The 13,872-nt window shown below is 48.9% G+C and overlaps 1 pseudogene; it reads right to left on the reverse strand.

Annotated features, from left to right (window-relative positions):
* Positions 1-955: 955 nt before the first annotated feature.
* LOC147092596 (NACHT, LRR and PYD domains-containing protein 3-like) overlaps positions 956-13,872 on the reverse strand; it is a 35,142-nt pseudogene continuing 22,225 nt past the window's right edge.

A 13,872-nucleotide genomic window follows, 5' to 3' on the forward strand; every position in this document is an offset into this window, starting at 1 on the left:
CTGCCTGACAACTTCCGCTCTCTTGAACTGCCTGACAACCTCCGCACTCTTGAACTTCCTGACAACTTTGGCTCTCTTGAACAGCCTGACAACTTCCGCTCTCCTGAACTGCCTGACAACTTCCGCTCTCCTGAACTGCCTGACAACCTCCGCTCTCTTGAACTGCCTGACAACTTCCGCTCTCTTGAACTGCCTGACAATCTCCGCTCTCTTGAACTGCCTGGCAACTTCCGCTCTTTTGAACTGCCTGACAACCTCCGCTCTCTTGAACTGCCTGACAACCTCCGCTCTCTTGAACTGCCTGACAACTTCCACTCTCTTGAACAGCCTGACAACCTCCACACTCTTGAACTGCCTGACAACTTTGGCTCTCTTGAACAGCCGACAACTTCCGCTCTTCTGAACTGCCTGACAACTTCCGCTCTCCTGAACTGCCTCATATCTTCCACTCTCCCGAAATGCCTCACAAATTCCACTCTCCATAAAAATGAGCTCATCCAAAACTCTGCAGCCTGTAACCTAACTCGCACTATCTCCGAATCACACATCATCCTGTGCTCGCAGATCTACACTGGCTCCCGGTCCAGAAAGGTCTCGATTTGAAAATTCTCATCCTTGTGTTCAAGACTCTCCATTATTGCATCTGACCTGCTCCTGTAGCCACAGTATTGATGTGGCTGGTCTAATTAAGTTTCTGGTCAATGGTGACTGCCAGAATGTTGAGATTGGGAGATTCAGCGATGGTAATCCCATTGAAAGTTAAGGGGCGGTGGCTAGACTGTATCCTATTGGAGATAGTCATTGCCTGCCACTTCTGTGACGTGAATGTTACCTGCCACTTATCAGCCCAAGCCTGACTAAAAGGTGAGAGGCAGAAAAGTTTAAAGGGGAGGGACACAAAATCGGCCGAAAATGATCCTATAATGAGATCAGTAACGTTTATGATTCGAATTCTTCACACTCCCACACTCAGTCCACTTCTTGTATCCTGCAGAGACTTCAACTGATTCTTTCCGGTTGAATTGAATTGATTCCCCTTCAACCTGAAAGAGGTTTAAGTTTAAACAGGAAATAAACAGATTAAACAACAGTGTAATTAACGGGTGGACTGAGGTTAATATTCAAATATTAATTGCAGACAAATATTCCCCATAAATATTACTGAATCCAATTTATATGTTGTTTCTTAAATTAAACATTAACACAAGCACTCACCGAATCCACTCCAGACTCCTGCAGGCCAGCATGAGGCAGAGAAGAGCAGGGACAGATCGTTCTGTAAAGGAGTTTAATCCCAAGTTCAGGTGCGTCAGTGACTGGTTTGTACTGAGAGCGGAGACGAGATGCTCGGCACACGAATCTGTGAGACCGACAACATCCAGCCTGGGGATCAGAGAGAGGAATGACAGAAATCTGGGTGAATCCCATGGCCTAGAAATTCATTGACGCCACTTTTGGGGCACTAAAGTGTGGCGTCCGCTAAAGTTTGCGGCCGCCGCCAAATCGATGCCACTTTTCCGATATTCATTAGCTTCGCCCTAGGAGTTCGGGCGAGCGCTAAAACTGCTGCTGGACGCCTCTCTTTGGGCGCTAAGCCGGAGGTGGTGATCGATAGCGCCGAGGCCGGGCGCAGCGCAGGTGCGGCCATCTCGTGATTGACAGCAGACACCCTGGCGCCGGCCAGCTCTTAAGGGGGAAGGGTCGACTGTGTCTGTTGCCACGCCCTGGATAGTGGAGCCCTCCAGCTAGGCCTGAACACTGCTGCTGGACCCAAATAGCGCCTGAAGACATGGAGAAGGCCCGTGAACGTGCGCAGCGCTTCTCAGAGCATGATCTGAGTGTGCGGATTGCTGCTGTGGAGAAGAGGCGCCATGTTTTGTACCCGGACAATGGCAAGAAGGCGACGGACCGCGTCTACAGGACAGCCTGGAGGCATGTCGCCATCAAGATGTCAGCCAACAGCGACGTCCCCAGGAGCGGTGCCCAATGCCGCAAAAAGTTAAATGACCTCACACGCATTGTCAGGGTGAGTACCCTTTCCAGTGACCTCCTCATCCTTGCATGTGCACCTCACATTATGGGCAAAGGGACCTGAAAGCTCTAATGGCCAGCATTCATCCAGCAGCTTTGGGACAGGCATGAGCATCAATTGCACATTCTGCACTTAACACACTGGCCAAGCTATTCCACCATGGGAGGCATTGCAAACCAGATCATGGCGACACACTGGCCAGGCTATTCCACCATGGGAGGCAGTGCACACCAGATCATGGTGACACACTGGCTAGGCTATTCCACCATGGGAGGCAGTGCACAACAGATCATGGCGACACACTCCCAGGCTATTCCACCATGGGAGGCAGTGCAAACCAGATCATGGTGACACACTGGCCAAGCTATTCCACCATGGGAGGCAGTGCACACAAGATCACGGCGACAAACTGTACTTAGAGGCCGTCCTTTCTCTTGCAGGCCAAGCTGGCGAATAATCGCAAGAGCCGGACTGCGACCGGGGCAGGCCAACCCCATATCCAGCCACTCACCGACCTGCAACATCACGTGGAGTGCCTCATGGGTGGCCGGGTGATTGGGCCCGTTGCATGTGGAGATGCCGACCCTGTTCTGGGCAGCAATGGTAAGGACATCACCTTTTGCGCCTCTCTCGTCCCACTTGTGCATCAGATCTACATCCTTTGCCACTGTCCGACCAATGCGCTGAATGCCACCACTCATGCATCCCGCACTGACGCCCTCTCCTCACTCTAAAGCTACTCTTGTGCCTTCCTGCTTTCAGGTGGTGAAGAGGACGTCCCTGAACTTGCCAGTGACAGACCCTCCGAAGAGGAGCAGGAGGAGGAGCAAGAGGTAGGCGGCCCATCAGGGGAACCCTCAGCCGCGGCCACCCAGGCCAATGTAGGGGACACGTCTTCCCTGGAGGGCAGCGTGGCGGAAACGTCGAAGGGGAGGGGAGCTCCTGGGACCTGTGGGCTGCAGAAAGGTGGGAGGGGGGAAGCGTCAGAGTGGAGTCCAATTGCTGGGCCCAGCAGCCTCCACCAATGCAGGAAGGGTCGGCCAGCTCAGCGGCCTTCTCCCCAGAGGGAGATTCCGGCCTCCAGTCAGGAGATGCTCTTCACCGAGGAGATGGAACGCCTCGAAGACTTGTCTGCGGACTCGGAGCGCCGGCACATGGAGCTCATGGCGGCAGTGGCACGGTTGCCTGAGTCCATCGATTCCCTCTCTCGGAGTGTGGCCGAGTTCGGGCCCTCAGAGCCCACCAGTTGGGCGGAATACCGGGCAGATCAGGCAGCGAGTCGGGCGGAATTCGGGGCAGCTTTCTCAGCGACTGGCCAGGTGATCAGTGGTGCCGCCCAGTCACTGGCTGCTCTGATGCGGTCAGTGAACAGGTCAACACGGGCACTCACTGCTGCCACACTCGCTGTGTCAACCAGGCATCGCCAGGGCACCTGGCACGCTGCAGCAGCAGAGTGGTCTGTCTCTCGGCAGATTGGTGCGCATGCTGCAGTGCTGGCCCGGGCGAGTGCCAGTGTCTCAGGCGACCAGCGAGCGCCTGCCATCCGCCAGCTTGCCGCCATACCTCCAGCCGCCACTGCCAGTCCCCCAGTGGAGCTGCCAGGAGCTGCTGCAGCGACTGATGCTGGCCAGCCACAGCTGCAGCAATCAACAGCCGCCCGCTCAACGGCCAGACCTCGACTAGGCCGACCCCCAAGGGCATCTGCCATCACGACATGTGCCCTTCAGGAGCCTGCCCCCAGCCTTGCAGCAGCCAATGGCCTTACTTTGAGGCGGAGCAGCAGGGCGGGCAGGGGCCACGCAAAGATGGCCAAGGCATCGCCCTAGCGGGCCAAATAGTCGAAAGTGTGGCCATTTGTGTTTGTTTCTTGAGGCTGAGAATTGGATGTTTGTTTTTTGAAGGCCGATGATGTGATGTTTGTTTTTGACGAAGGCCGAGAATGACGGCCATTTTAGTTGCCCTATTTTGTTAATGCTTTCCAGGTTGTGGGAGTGAGTAATGTGTTTGAGTGTTTTTTGGGGGTTTCGTCTGTTTTTGGTTTACATGTGGGAAGGGCCCAGAGTTTGTACAATAAACCATTTTATTTATTCACATTGTCCATGTTTGATCTTTGAAGTGTTTGTTGCCTTAACCGGCTGAGGGCTTGCGGAGCGGCTGCAATCATGTTCTATCATTGGCACAAGCCATTCCCTTACAGGGGGCCTAGAAGTCACGTTCAATAAGCCGCCGACGGGCGGCCCTTGGACCTTGTGCCTCCCTCCTGGGCTGGTACTCCTCGTCCTCGTCGTCCTCATGCTCCTCCTGATCCTCCTCCTGAGGTGGTGGTCCAACGTGAGGTGGCAGTGCCTGAGTCCTGCGGATAGCCAGGTTGTGCAGCATGCAGCAAACGATGACGAATTGGGAGACTCGATCCTGCGAATACTGGAGGGCTCCCCCGGAGCGATCGAGACAGCGGAACCATTGCTTGAGCACGCCGATTGTTTGTTCTATGAGGTTCCTCGTCGCTTGATGGCTCTCGTTGTATGCCTCTTCAGCAGGGGTCGTGGGTGCGCGGAGCAGGGTCATGAGGCAGGTTCACAATGGATAGCCTTTGTCCCCAATAAGCCATCCTCTTGGGGGAGGCTGTGCCTGGAACATGTCAGCCACAGTTGTCTGTCGCAGAATAAAGGCATCGTGGCTGCTGCCTGGAAAGCGGGCATTGACAGCTTGGATGCGCTGCCTGTAGTCACACACCAGCTGTACATTGAGGGAATGGTAGCCCTTCTGGTTGCGGTAATCCTCGGCATGCTCAAGAGGTGCCCGCAAAGCCACATGCGTGCAGTCAATGGCGCCCTGCACCATGGGGAAGCCCGCTATTCTTGCAAACCCCACTGCACGCTGCTGCTGCTTGTACAGGATCATGGGGAAGGAGATGAATTGATGTCTCCTTGTGAAAAGGGCTTCGGTCACCTGGCAGATGCAGCAATGCACGGCGGACTGGGAGATGTTTGCGATGTCCCCAGTAGTGGATTGGAAGGAGCCGGTGGCATAGAAGTTGAGAGCCAACATCACCTTCACTGCCACCGACAGAGACGTCCTGCGCATCAGCTGTGGCTGCAGATCTCTCTGAAGCAGCCGGCAGATGTCTGCAACCACCTCCCTTCAGAATCGCAGCCTCCTAACACACATCGCGGCAGACATGGTCAGATAGGAGGTCTGCTGGCGGTATACCCTGCGTTGGTAAGGCCTCAGTTGGCGACGCCTGTTGCCCCCTCTGCATCTAGCCAGGGCTGCCACTCTCTCACGGCGTCTGTAAGCCCTTCTGTCATAAGGCTGAAATTCAGCGTTGCCACCCAATGCAGCCCCCATTACATACTGGCAAACACTGAGCTCTGAATGAAGGCAAAGATAATTGGTAAGCTCTGGCCTGAGCCAAAAATACCTGTCCAAGTGTTGGTCTAAACCAGTAAACTCTCCTCCTTGGTCTCTGTCCAAAAAACCGTTGCACAAGAGTGAATGCTGCAAAGTGGCTGGCCTTTATATTGCTGGGTAAGTGCCCTTTAATTTGCGCTTCCCGCGGCCCGGCTGGGCTGTGTACTGTTCCACTTCACAGTCGCTCGGGCCGCCCGGCGCACAATGGGCCGGCGTGAGTGAAGTTCCGGTTCGGGGCGCACAAAAGGCGTTGCACTAGCAAATGACGTCATGATGTGCGCTAAGACTTTGCGCTGGCGCTAAATGTGTACTGAAGTTGGGGCGAGGCACCGATCGGACTGCGCCCGGCCGCTAGGCGCCTAGCGCTCGAAATCTACTCCTCCTAAGGCGCTAACGGCTGCCGCGCCCGACTGAATTTCTAGGCCCATGTGTTTATTAGTAACACTATTACTGGTACTATTGATAATGTACTGTGTTACAAATCCTGTTATTATAAACACAATCTCACACAGTCTGGTATTTACCACAGTTTCTTTATTTTACAGTCCGGGTTCCTCAGAGCCGCAGACAGTAGTTTCACACCTGAATCTCCCAGATTATTGTAACCGTGGTCCAGAAGTGTCAGTGACTTGTTTGTACTGAGAGTGGAGGCGAGATCCGCGGCAGAAGAAGCTGTAAGACCGACACCAGCCAACCTGGGGATCAGAGAGAGAAATAACATAAATCAGAATAAATCCCCAATATTTATTAATAACACTATTACTGATTCTAATAATAATAATATTGAATGTTATACTTCCAGTTATTATAAGCACACGCTCACATTGTCTGGTACTTACTGTAAATTATTGTATTTTACTTTCCGGGTTCCTTAGAGCTGCAGACAATAGTTTCACTCCTGAATCTGCCAGTTTATTTTTACTCAGGTTCAGATCCGTCAGTGATCGGTTTGGCCTGAGAGTGGAGGCGAAATCCCTGGCACAAGAAGCTGTGAGAGCGGTATTATCCAGCCTGGGGATCAGGGACAGAGAAATATCAGGAATCACGATAATTTTACAGTGATTACTGTTAACATTTTTACTGATACTATTAATAATGTTCAGTGTCAGACATCCAGTTATTATAAACTCAATCTCGCACAGTCTGGCACTTACTCCAATTCCTGTATTTTACAGGCTGGGTTCCTCAGAGCCGCAGACAGTAGTTTCAGTCCTGAATCTCTCAGTTTATTATAACCCAGGTCCAGAAATCTCAGTGATCGGTTCGTACTAAGAGCGGAGGCGAGATCCTCGGCACAAGAATGTGTGAGACCGACATCATCCAGCCTGGTGATCACAGAGAGAAATAACAGGAATCAGAGTAAATCCCCAGTGTTTATTAACAATATTGTTAATGATACTATTAATAATGTAGAGTGATTATTAATTCTATTACAGATATTAATAAGCACTGTACGTTATTAATAGTAAAACTATTACTGATACTATTAATAATGTACAGTGTTTATTAATAACACTATTACTGGTACTAATAATAATGTACAATCTTTATTGAAAGCAGTGACACTGATAATAAAACATGCTGTAAAATATTTATTAACACTATTATTGACAGTAATAATACAGTGTCAGACATCCAGTTATTATAAACACAATTTCACACAGTCTGGTACATACTCCAGTTCCTGTATTTTACAGTCCAGGTTCCTCAGAGCCGCAGATAATAGTTTGACTCCTGAATCTCCCAGTTTATTGTTCCCCAGTCTAAGCACAAACAGAGAGTGACAAACAAATTGAATCAAACCCTGGATCTGATATATTTTTTCTCTCGCATATTACAGGTAACACAAGAAAAATATTCAGGAAATTAATAACTTGGTTTTCCTGTCACTGGGAATGAATCTCACTCTATCCAACTCCCCATATATTTAGGGACTGTCAGTAAATGTATTTATTAAATAATGTACTGCCTGTGTGAAGCCTGTAATTGTCCCTCAGTCCAGACTCATTCCCTGATGATCAGCGTTACCCTCCTGGAGCTCAGTGACCGTACCCTCATGTTTGGGGAAACTTCTCTCATTTCTGCTGCTCCTTAAATTCCGGTGTTTATGGGAAAGGGGCGATTTTTCCAAAATTAAATGATAAAGCGGTGATTCCCTGTACTTTATATTCTGTGCATTATATTCATCTGTATAACATCATGGGGTGAGTTATATTGAGCAACGACGCTAACTGCTGCTGTAAAATCCGTCCCCCAGGATTTTATGTAACAAGGAGAGGTTATTCTGTCCCGTTACAAGTTTTAAATGTCCTTGTGCTCCGAGGTTATAGGGGAGAGGACTCTCTCACTTTATTCCCCATTAAACTGGCTCTACATTTATTTCAGGTGCAACTGGCCGGACAGTTTTTGGGGAATTTTCGGAAGTTCCCTCCCTGTGCGGGGCCTTAGACACAGGGGGCTGATTATGGGGAATTCCTGGGTTAGCTGCCCCCGGTTTACCCAAGGTCCGCCCGCTGTGTGCGAGGCCCCACCGCTGACCGGTGTGTGTCTGTACTCCTGGGCTAATAACCCAAAACTTGTCAGATTGGAACCTTTTTAGCGGCAACTGTTGGGCTACAAATTCATCCTGGGCACTGGTGTAAAATGCGCGGTATCGGATTGGCCACCCTTTAAGGGCTGCGCCTGATATTCTGTTCAGTTGCAGTCAATGGAAATTAATATCAGCGCTGTGTGTAATGGGCGGCCAATCCACTAATGCGCATTTGGCACCACCGCCCGACATAAAAATCTAGCACCCAAATGTTACTGAACTGTCAGGCTCAATTACCAGCATGGGGCCTGAATCCACCACCTTCTGACTCAGAGGCAGAAGTGCTGCCAGCTGGGCAAGGAGGTGGTGGATGTGCTGGAGAGTCTGCAGCTCTGTGTCATTGAAGAGATAACATACCGACATCCTGCGGGGAAAGCTCTGCTCGCTACTGACGGTTCGCTGCCCGAACACTGTGTTTCACTCGTTGTTACTGAATTTTTGGCGTTTCTGCTTCCCTCTCCTGCACACAATCCGGTGAGTGTCGCTTGCTCCTACACCTCAGGAAGAGGGTGGGATGTGCTGATACATAAGTAACAGTGAGAAGGAGCCTTTTCAATGGGTATATCTTAGGCATTGAGAAAATAGCAATATATATGATTTATTGCAATTAAATTATCTGACTCTCAGTGACCATCACTTGCTGATCGGATAAAGACTGTAAAATCACTTGTCCATAAGGATCCATTCCAGATTCTCCAGTCCCTAGGGAATTACTAACCGATCCCCCCATTATTGCTCATATTTGTGTTGTTTCTGCTTCTCTCTGGTTTAATTGAACAGTTTGTTTCCCTTCATTACGGAGCAGCAACTCAATCCATGATTGTTCTACAGTTCGCCCAACAGTTAGAGACAAATAAACAGTTACCTCAATGCCCGGCATTTGTGCAGTACGGGTCCCAGCCGCTGGAGTCCTTCACACTGAATGGAGCAGTCCTGTAGATTGAGGTGTTTTATTGTATCACAGAGTCCAATGACATGAGACAGGACCACACAGTCAATCGGGGTCAGATGCAATCCGACAAATGTAAGTGTTTCCACAGACCCCACTGTGGCCCGAGCCAGTGCTTTATTCTGCGACTCAAACAGGTAGTGGAATGTTTTCAGGAGATCCCTTTTACCAGTTTCACTCTCTAAGTTTCCAATCTGTCCTTCAACCTTCTCCTTCACCCAGTCAATCACTCGGCAGGTTGTTTGATGAAGAAATGGACCCAGAAACTCCTCCAGGGGCCGAGCTGCCTGCCGGGAGGAGAGACCAGCAGCAAAACGAAGGAATATCTCAAATCGACCATCTTCCTTGCTGTGGGCTTCACTGAGGTGTTTCCGGAAGTCCCTGGAATCTGGAGTCAGGTATTGTGCAAGTGCGGCTACAAACTCTTGGATGGTGAGGTGCGGGAATGTGTACACCATGCTCTGTGCAGAATCATCTCTCTCCAAAAGTTCCATCATGAACGCAGACAGGAACTGGGAAGGTTGCAGATTGTATTTGATCAAATCTCCATTTCTAAACACAATCTTCTTCTCGGAGACTCCTGTGAAGGCCAGCTCACCAAACTTCAGTAACACATCATGGGGGCTTTCAGTCTCTCGGCCATGGTTTTTCAGTATGTTATAACTATAGTAGGAATACAGTTGGGTGATGGTCTTTGGAACTTGCTGCTGATTCCTGTCTCTTTGTGTAAAGAAGGGACCCAGTGACAGACCGAGGATCCAGCAGTAGGAAGGGTTGTAGCACATGGTGTACAGGACCTCGTTCTCCTCCACGTGTTTGAAAACAGCTGCTGCCACAGTCTGATCTTCAAAAAACTTCTTGAAATAATCCTTCTGTTCTTTACCAACAAATCCCAGGATTTCAGCCCAGACACTGATCTCAACCATTTCCAATAAATGTAATGCAGTGGGGCGGCTGGTCACCAGCACTGAACATCCTGGGAGCAGCTTGTGCTGTATTCAACTGTACACAATGTCAGACACTTCACACCAGTCTTCGGGATCTGTGCACATGTGCTGAGGTTCTGTATTTCTCCAATTGTCAGCAAAATCGAACCTGTCCTTGAATTAATCCACCCCATCGAATATAAACAGCAATCCCTCTGGGTTCTTCCAGAGCTCTCCCAGAACATTCCCAAAGTAAGGATACAGATCCAGTATCAGATTCCTCAGGTTTATTCTACAGTTAATAGCGTTCAAATCGCGGAATTTGAAGCTGAAATCAAATTGAAAATCTAGGTATATTATGCCAGTGGCCCAGTCTTGAACAATCTTCTGTACCATTGTTGTTTTTCCAATCCCCGGGACTCCGCTCAATGCTGCTGAACTCCCAGAATTGGATCGTCGGAAGGACCCCTTCATTTTCTGGAGCAAACTGCCTCTCCGAGAAAAACAGCTCTGGAACAATTGATCAGTTCGGATTTTTTCCAGTTCTCTCCGGAGATGTTTCTCTCTCCACTCTTCATGATCTCGGCCTCTTGCCAGCAGTTCATGTTCTACAAGTGTCCGATCTCGAACAGTAGAAATGACCGTTAACTCAGCGTATCGATCAACCAGCTGGAAAATCTTAACCTTCTCCTTTATTAGGATAGTGTTCACTCTCAGTGTTTCAGTTTGTTCCCGGAGTGTTTCCTTGTGTTTCTGTTGAAGATCTTCAATTAGAACAGACATAAAGTGGTTTCAATTTTAGTTGTATTGTCAAGGGAAGCACGGATCAATTGCTCTGCTTTTCATTAAAGTTTAATACGATGTATTTCACCAGCGTAACCGAGGTCTTTTAGAATCCCGAAAGAAAGAGTTTATGAGAACTATGCTTGAAAGAGAAGATTTCTGAGAGCAGTTTTAAATCTATGGGGGAATTCTAATATTTGCTTAACAGGGCGAGGTGGGTGAAGATAAAATGTTCCCTCTGATGGTGAATACTATCTGTCGCACAATGTACTGCTGACATCTCAGTACAAATCCATAGGTGATTCTGGTTATAATGGACAAAAAATTGACCCCAGCACCCGCCATCCCCCCGCCCCACCTCCCACATAGCAGTACTAAGCTTTTCTACAAATAGCAGACAGGAAACTGGACAGCACTGAGAGGGGCTCAGGCTCGCAATGTACTGATTGGTCAGCACTGAGAGAGGGACAGGCTCACAATGTACTGATTGGTCAGCATTGAGAGAGGGACTGGTTCACAATGTACTGATTGATCAGCAATGAGAGAGGGACTGGTTCACAATGTACTGACTGGGCAGCACTGAGAGAGGGACAGGCTCACAATGTACTGATTGAGCAGCACTGAGAGAGGGACAGGCCCACAATGTACTGATTGAGCAGCACTGAGAGAGGGACAGGCTCACAATGTACTGATTGGAAAGCACTGAGAGGGGGAAAGGCTCACAATGTACTGATTGGGCAGCACTGAGAGAGGGACAGACTCACAATGTACTGATTGGGCAACACTGAGAGGGGGACAGGTTCTCAATGTACTGATTGGGCAGCACTGAGAGCGGGACAGACTCACAATGTACTGATTGGGCAGCACTGAGAGAGGGACAGACTCACAATGTACTGATTGGTCAGCACTGAGAGAGGGACAGTCTCAGAATGTACTGATTGGGCAGAACTGAGAGAGGGGCAGGCACACAATGTGCTGATTGCGCAGCAGTCAGAGAGGGACAGGCTGACAATGTACTGATTGGGCAGCACTGAGAGAGGGACAGGCTCGCAATGTACTGATTGAGTAACACTGAGAGAGGGACAGGCTCACAATGAACTGATTGGGAAGCACTGAGAGAGGGACAGGCTCACAATGAACTGATTGGGTAGCACTGAGAGAGGGACAGGCTCACAATGTATTGATTGGGTAGCACTGAGAGAGGGGCAGGCACACAATGTACTGATTGGGCACAAGGAAAGAGGGACAGGCTCAGAATGTACTGATTGGGCAGCACTGAGAGAGGGGCAGGCACACAATGTACTTATTGGGCAGCACTGAGAGAGGGACAGGCTCACATTGTACTGATTGGGCAGCACTGAGAGAGGGGAAGGCTCACAATGTACTGATGTTCCCCAATTATTTGATCAGGTCTTGGGCGGGCTCTCGGGGAATTCTATACAATTCAAGTGAGCATGTCACTGGGAACAGTTAATGTCATAGTTCTGGTAAAATGGGGAGTAACAACAACAAGTTGAATTGACATAGCCCCTTTAACTTAGTAAGACGTCCCAAGATCCTTTGCAGGAGCGTAATCAGAAATAATTGAAACACCGAGCAAAACAAAGAGATATTAGATTGGGTGACCAAACGCGTGGTGAAAGAGGTAGAATTTTAGGGGTGAAAAGGCGGTAAGTAGAGGCGGATAGGTTTAGAGAGGGATTTCCAGACCCATGCAGCTGAGGATAATGCCGCCTTTTGTGGAGGGGTGAAAATTAGAGATGAGCAAGAGGACAAAACTGAGATGTGTAGAGATTTCTGAGGCTGGAGGATGTTAGAGATAAGAATGGTTGAGGCCAAGTAGGAGTTTGAACACAAGGATAATATTTTTTAAATCAAAGTTTTGCCGTATGGAATCCAAAGTATATCAGGGAGCAAATGGGGATTGGTGAATGCAACTTGGTGTGTGTTCTGATAGGAGCATCAGAGATTATGAGAAGCTCAATGTTACAGAGGATGAAAGGTGGGTGGTTGGAAAGCATTAGAGTGTTGGAATAATTGAGGCTGGAGATAACAAAGCTATTGATTGCACAAAGCTGAGTGGGCGTGTGTGCTGTGAGGAGGATGCAGAGCAAATTCAGTATGATTTGGACAGGTTGCATGATTATACTGTATTTGCCATGCATCTGCCAAATGTGGATAAGTGCGAGGTTATCCACTTCGGTAGCAAAAACAGGAAGACAGATTATTATCTGAATGGCAATAAATTGTGAAAAGGGGAAGTGCAACGACACCTGGGTGTCCTTGTGCACCAGTCGCTGAAGGTAAGCATGCAGGTGCAGCACTCGGTTAAGAAGGCAAATGGCATATTGGCCTTCACAGCGAAGTATTCGAGTAAAGGAGCAAGGATGTCTTGCTGCAGTTGTACAGGGCCTTGGTGAGACCATACCTTGAGTATTGTGTGCAGTTTTGGTCGTCTTATCTGAGGAGGGATGTTCTTGCCATGGAGAGAGTGCAGCGAAGTTTCACCAGACTGATACCTGGGATGGCAGGAATGGCACATGAGGAGAGATTGGGTCGAATAAGCTTTTATTCGCTGGAGTTTAGAAGAATGAGAGGGCATCTCATTGAAACTTATAAAATTCCACCGTGACTAGACACACTAGATGCAGGAAGGATGTTCCCGATGGCGGGGGATCCAGAACCAGCGGTCACAGTCTAAGGATAAGGGTTAAGCCAAGGGTCGTGAAACTGTGGAATTCTCTGCCAAAGAATGAAGTAGAGGCCAATTCATTAAATATATTCAAGAAGGAGTTGGATATATTTCTTTAGGCTAAAGGGATCAAGGGATATGGAGAGAAGGCAGAAACAGGGTACTGAATTTGGATGATCAGCCATGATCTCATTGAATGGTGGAGCAGGCTCGCGGGGCCGAATGGCCTACTCCTGCTCCTATCTTCTATGTTTCTATGAAATGCACTACCACAGAGGGTTGCTCAGTCGCTGAGTATATTCAAGACAGAGATCGATGGATGTTTGTTATCAAGGGATATGTGTAGAGTGCGGGGGTGGGGTGGAGTTGATGTAAATGATCAGCCATGCTTTTATTGAATGATGCAGCAGTCTCGAAAGACTGAAGGGCCTCCTCCTGCTCTTAATTCTTATGTTCTTAGACTTTTATCTTAAATTCCTAGTGACATTA

This window comes from Somniosus microcephalus, unplaced genomic scaffold (assembly GCF_052327205.1).
Source record: "Somniosus microcephalus isolate GS21.2 unplaced genomic scaffold, FLI_Smic_1.0 unresolved_chr2, whole genome shotgun sequence".
NCBI lineage: Eukaryota > Metazoa > Chordata > Chondrichthyes > Squaliformes > Somniosidae > Somniosus > Somniosus microcephalus.